The 6,000-nt window shown below is 35.1% G+C and overlaps 1 long non-coding RNA gene across 6 annotated transcripts; it reads left to right on the top strand.

Moving 5' to 3' along the window:
• The first annotated feature begins 1,796 nt into the window (after nucleotides 1–1,796).
• Nucleotides 1,797–5,491, top strand: LOC110929522. 6 transcript variants are annotated; one of them, XR_002587209.2, is made up of 7 exons: nucleotides 1,797–2,271; nucleotides 2,592–2,669; nucleotides 2,800–2,860; nucleotides 3,087–3,188; nucleotides 3,685–3,773; nucleotides 3,850–3,963; nucleotides 4,640–5,490. It is a non-coding gene; the product is annotated as an uncharacterized LOC110929522 (long non-coding RNA). The 6 variants fall into 6 exon arrangements; XR_002587206.2 differs by having other exon boundaries at nucleotides 2,592–2,860; nucleotides 4,640–5,491; XR_002587207.2 differs by lacking the exon at nucleotides 1,797–2,271 and having other exon boundaries at nucleotides 2,278–2,669; nucleotides 4,640–5,489.
• Nucleotides 5,492–6,000: the final 509 nt, after the last annotated feature.

Genomic DNA, 6,000 nt, shown 5'->3' with positions numbered 1-6,000 from the left:
AAATAACTCATAATACTACGATAATTGTTATCAAATAGATAAAACAAATTAACAAAAATAGTGTAGCAAAAAGGATCAAGTTATCGAACCTACTTTCTAAATATTAACCACAAAAAAAAAAAACATTCATTCACTCTTTCAATCACATGACATTAGTTAACAAAAACATACATTCATTCAATATTTCAATCACAAGACAATAAGACATCAGTTAACAAAAAACATACATTGATTCAATATTAACAAATAATATCCATTCAATATTTCAAATTTTCAATCAAAAAGACATTCATTCAATCAAAAACATTCATATGAAATCAAAAAGACATTCATTCTGTTATGAACACATTTGGCCCAACCCAAACAGATCCAACTATGCAGCCCAGTTCAGTGATTAGTAAAAGGCCCACATGTTTAGGAACAACCGGGTAGTTTATAAGCACAACGAGAGTATAGAAAGAATATGGGTATGAATGAATATTGTGAATGTTGTTTAGCTTCTTCTTCCCATCCCCAAATCTGTTATTTGTTCTTCCCATCCCTTCTATGTTAATTGTTCTTTAATTTTCGTTGTAATCATTCTCCAATATCAGTAGAAACATCACGATTCCATTCTTAATTTGGTCATTACTTATCCATTCACTTCACATTCAATCAAAAACGAAATCAAAAAGACAAAAACATATGAAATCAGCGACTGATATACCTCCGATTCCGAAAGTCTGATGATAATTGCGACTGATCACTGATATACCTCCGAATCTCCGATTCCGAATCAGTGTGATATTAGGAACGAAAATTGAAACTCTGATGATCAACGACTGAAATCCTGAATCACTGTGATATTAGGATTTAGGAACGAATTGAGAGTCGACCTTTTGTTTCCCTCTTGACTTCTGTGCGTGCAATTGATATCATCAGGCAACAGCGACTTTTTGTTTACCTCGTCCCTCCTGTGCGTGCCATATATGATCACTGTAGGCCCTTATTTTTTGTAACTGGGCCTTATTTCATTTGATTGCTCTGGGCTATTTAAACATACATAATTTATTTTATATAAATACATACAGAATGACAGAATGTTTTTGAATTTTTTGGGCCCCATACTGGTTTGGGCCCTGTGCCCAGGCCCATTCTGCACCTTGGCTTAGCCGGCCCTGAGTGAGCGCACACACACGAGAGAGAACCGAGAGTTTATTTGTATTTCTTGTATTATCTTTCTGTAACAAAAACTCGATCGGTATCAATATACAATTGTTAAACGGTATATCCTTTGTTTTGTGTTTGTCTCTCGCTCGGTTTGTATCGTAACGTGGATTCCACACTCGTTACGGTATTATAAACAAGATCTCGTAGTTGTCCGGCGATCCGCAAACGGACCTACACCTCGTATGACATTGCTCCAAGCACAATAGCGCTTCTCGCGTGGGAAATTATTTATGCATGTTTTGTGTTGTATTATAAATATAACGTGTGTCGTATTTAGTTGACTTATGCATGTTAATAATGAAGATAATCGGAGGGGATGTAGTAAGCTAGGGAAGGACCTGACGGCACAAGATGCCACCATGCAGGCGCAACCGGAGGCTTATGGGAAATGATTCCTAGAATTTCCCCCATCCACCATGAAGTAAATGTTGCGGCAATTTGTCAAGAACGCCACCACCACATGAGGACCTTGCACTAGTTAGGTAAATTGTATCTCATGTACTAATTAAAAACAAAAGTTGTTAATCTATATACTATATATAAGCATTTCCCATGTCTACAAATGTAATTTCACAATCAATTTTTAAGATGTCAATCCAAACGTCATCTTGTGTTTCCCTAATTTTACACCCTCTCTCCCAAATCTGCCCCCATTCAGTGCAATCTTAATGATTCCTTCAACCAAAACCCTTGTAAATCGAAGAAGCGAATGAAACGGTGGGCAATAAGAACTGAATGTTATTGAATCGTTTGCCATCTCCATTTATAGTTATATTGAATGTTGAATTTCATGAGTTCTTCAGTTGCGAAACCGTTGTATAAATCAAATACCTCAAGGCTGAAACGATTGGCCATCTCTTCATCCCGACGTATTGCTCCACAAATTTCTGGGGTTTTCCATTTCTAAGTTTATTGCGATCTTCTTGTGCAAGTAAACACAGAGCAAAATACCATTTAGGGTTTTTCTAAATCGATTAATTCATTGATAACTGCATATTCTACAATCATTTTGAAGCGAAGCAGATTCACCACTTCAATCATGTGGACTCTCAATTTTCCAAGGTCCAATTTTCTACTCAGAATTTCTTAACTGGTACCAACTAGATTTGTTAGGGTTTTTTAGCATTTTGACAATTTTACATGCTGTGCTGTGTTTACATATATATTTATTGATTAGTTGTAATAACCTGTATGAATTGTATCCTCTTGTTTTGATTGATCGAAATGATTTGTTTCATGTGACTTTAGCTTAGGTTTATTGATGATGATTTTGAAGTTAGGGATTTTAATATCGGTGTATGATGTTGAATTACTTTTATTTAGGCTTGAAGGTCGGTTACCACTAATGATATTTATTTTGTCCTTGGTTTGATTGTGTTTAGCTTATGGTTGACTCTGGATTGAAGCTTACACAATTTCATAGATCAATCTAAATCGCTTTCTACCACTTTAGATACCAGGTTTTTGAGCCATGTGGTTTTATCAAATGGATTTGTTTTTAATTATATGTTGGCTGGTGAGCTAATGTACCATAATAGTAGATTATGTTTCTGCATATTCAAAAAATTAAACTAGAATTTGTGTTTTTAGGGTTAAGGTTTTTCAATGGTTGCAGATGACGAGTTACTGTTAATTTCATGTTTTCGTTGAGGTATTTCACTGTTTCTAATGTGAAATTTATGTTAATATGGTCCAATTTCATGGAGATGATGATTATTTTGGGCTAATCGTGCAATGTTAGTTACCTTCTCAATAAAATTAAGATTCAAAGAGATGGACATGACTCAATATTTTGAGTTTTGGATGAGTTTTTAATGTTCTCAATTTTTTAGTTTTATTTTCATATAGGCCGATGATGTCTTCCTCAAATTTTGTAGGAAAATATAGCTCGAATCAGGCTTTACGAGCTTAGGAACAAATCGAAGTTGAATTGAATGATCTCCAACTGGTCGTAATATCTACAATCTAGGGGTGCTAAGGTGCTTTTCTTCCACTTAGTGGAAGAAGTATTGTTTTTAGTGCTTCCATTTTGTAGTGTCCTTTGTTTCTAATGATGATGTGTTGTTGCTTCATCCTTTGATGAATGTAGACCTGGCAAACGGGTCGGGTCATGGGTCAAAACGGGTTCGGGTTAAAATGGGTCAATTAAAAAAGGGGTTGTTTGTTATCCTTCTTGTATAAGTTCTTTTGTTAAAATTTGTTGCTGCATTTATTCCTTTGAATTCTATGGCGGCAACATCATAAGCATGAACAGCCTCCTCTTCAGTCCCTGCAAAGAAAAACGTTTACGTCTGATAATTTATTGATTTCTTTTTTGTAACCCATTAAAAAACGGTATGAAAACAGAACAAAACAACAAATGACAGTTTATATCAGAATTTTGTTCGGTTTGAAACCGTACGGGTTGAAACGGTTCGGTTCAAAACGGTACTGGTCGATATATAATAGTGTCATATAATCTCTTTATCATTTCAGATATTAGAAGGTTTAGATGCTGTGAGGAAAAGACCTGGAATGTACATTGGAACTTTGGAAGTACGGGGTTTTGTGGTCTACATCATCTGGTATCTTTCTCACTTTACCTCAAAACATTAGTTTCTTCCTATTATGATTGTTATTGTTTTATATCTATAAAATCAGGTTTATGAAATACTGGATAACGCTGTTGATGAAGCCCAAGCTGGTTTTGTTTCAAAAGTCGACATTGTCTTACTCGCAGACGGGTCAGTGTGCATCACTGACAATGGACGTGGGGTATGAACTTATATACATAACTTAAAAGCGGTTGCTATATAGTGAGCATAATGGAGAAACGAGTAAAATGTTTTGAATTTTAAAATGATTATCAAAATGGTATTTCACATTCATATTGTAGATCCCGATCAACATTAAGTCCCGACAACATGTAAAAGAGCGCATATGTGCATTGAGCATGAAAAACAATTATAAAGGTCAAAGATGCCCCTAAACAAAAAAGAACTTGTATCTATTATTTTTACAAACGCATTCAATGTTCACAACACCAGTTAAGTGACCATATCCTAACTTAGTTATGAAAAAAAAAAAAAGAAAAAACAAGAAGAGGGATTCACAGCTATGTGGTAAGGATTTTAAGTTGAAATGGCTTTGTGGTTAAGTCTATTTAATATTATTATTTTTCCTTCATTTTACTATAGCCTATTCGATCTCGAATTTTCTATTTTATATTGTTATTATTATTGTTGAGAGTGAATCTAAAATGATTCACTCAAAACACCAAAAACTCACAGATGAAGAGTAGAAAGTCGATATGATTAGATATAATGCCATGTTTATTTTATGAAAGTAATATAGTTGAATATAGAAGGTGCTTAAAAACACTCACATTTCTATAACATGCATAAGCATATTACCCCCTTTTAGTTTTTAACTGTGGTTACACAAACTGCAGGACGTAGGGTGGAAGTGTATCCCTCATTCGCATGCAGAATTGACAAAGTGGAACGACCAGTAAACAGGTCCGAGCCAGCAGCCCTAGAAAGATGAGAACGACGCTGGAGGCGGAGGCCTAAAGACTAGATGGTGGATTTCTCACTTAAGCAAGTTAGGCATGATCTGGTAGAGAGAAGCAACTCGAGGGGGGATTTAAATCAGCACATTACTAGCAAGATCGTGGTGCCGAAGGTGAATTGTTTCGTTTGGAGAGCCACCACTCGTAAGATAACTACGGCTATGTGGCCTTGGCGGCCGTTTGGTGATGAATTTTGTCCGATGTGTGGCATAGTGAATGAAAAGGCTGACCGCTTTCTCGTTGAGTGCTCATTCTCGAAGTCGGTGTGGTGGTTGGTCTGTAGATGGTTGAATGAGTTCAACCTTATACATTACACCACTTAGCCGCCCTAAAACTCCTAGACAGTAGACCCTATTACTGTCTTCACAAATCTTTTCCTTTGCTTTTTAGTGTTGTTTCAACACAATAATCAACCATCCTACTTGGACAACTTATATATGACTTATTTATCGTTTGAGTAAATTACAAGTTTTGTCCTTTATGTAAACACCAAATTGCAGGCGGTGTCCTTTATCTTTAAAATTGACGGGTTTTGTACTTAATGTTTCAAAATCTTGCACGGTATGTCTTTTAAGCCTAACCCAGTTTATTTTTTTTTGTTAAATCTGGTCATGTGCCATGCACATGAGGGTATTATTGTCATTTGACTATTTCAGGGGTTATTATGTAAATAATATATAAATATAGACTGTTTTATAAAAATAAGAGTGTATTGCAAGTTTTGTCCTTTATCTTTAGGCCATTTTGCAAGTTTTGTCCTTTATGTTTAAATTTGACGAGTTTTGTCCTTTATGTTTGAAAATCAAGCACGTTTTACCCTTTGGGGCAAAACGTGCTTGATTTTTAAGGACAAAACGTGCTTGATTTTTTAAACATAAAGGACAAAATGTGCTTGATTTTTAAACATAAAGGACAAAACATGCTTGATTTTTAAGGCCCAAAGGGTAAAACGTGCTTGATTTTTAAACATAAAGGACAAAACTCGTCAAATTTAAACATAAAGGACAAAACTTGCAAAATGGCCTAAAGATAAAGGACAAAACTTGCAATTCACTCTAAAAATAAAAGAAGGTTATTATGTACGCCACTTTGAGTCAGAGGGTTCTTCTTCATTCTGCCAGAGCTTTTCTTTTTGTAAGTCAAATGCCTATAAACCCTAATTCCCCCTCTTTTAATTCCTCAATTTCTCAATTTTTTTTTTAACCTTTTAGGTTCTGTTATGCAAATTTCACATAATCTCT

This window comes from Helianthus annuus, chromosome 3, assembly GCF_002127325.2.
Source record: "Helianthus annuus cultivar XRQ/B chromosome 3, HanXRQr2.0-SUNRISE, whole genome shotgun sequence".
Classification (NCBI taxonomy): Eukaryota; Viridiplantae; Streptophyta; class Magnoliopsida; order Asterales; family Asteraceae; genus Helianthus; species Helianthus annuus.
This window is presented reverse-complemented; position numbering and strand designations above follow the sequence as displayed.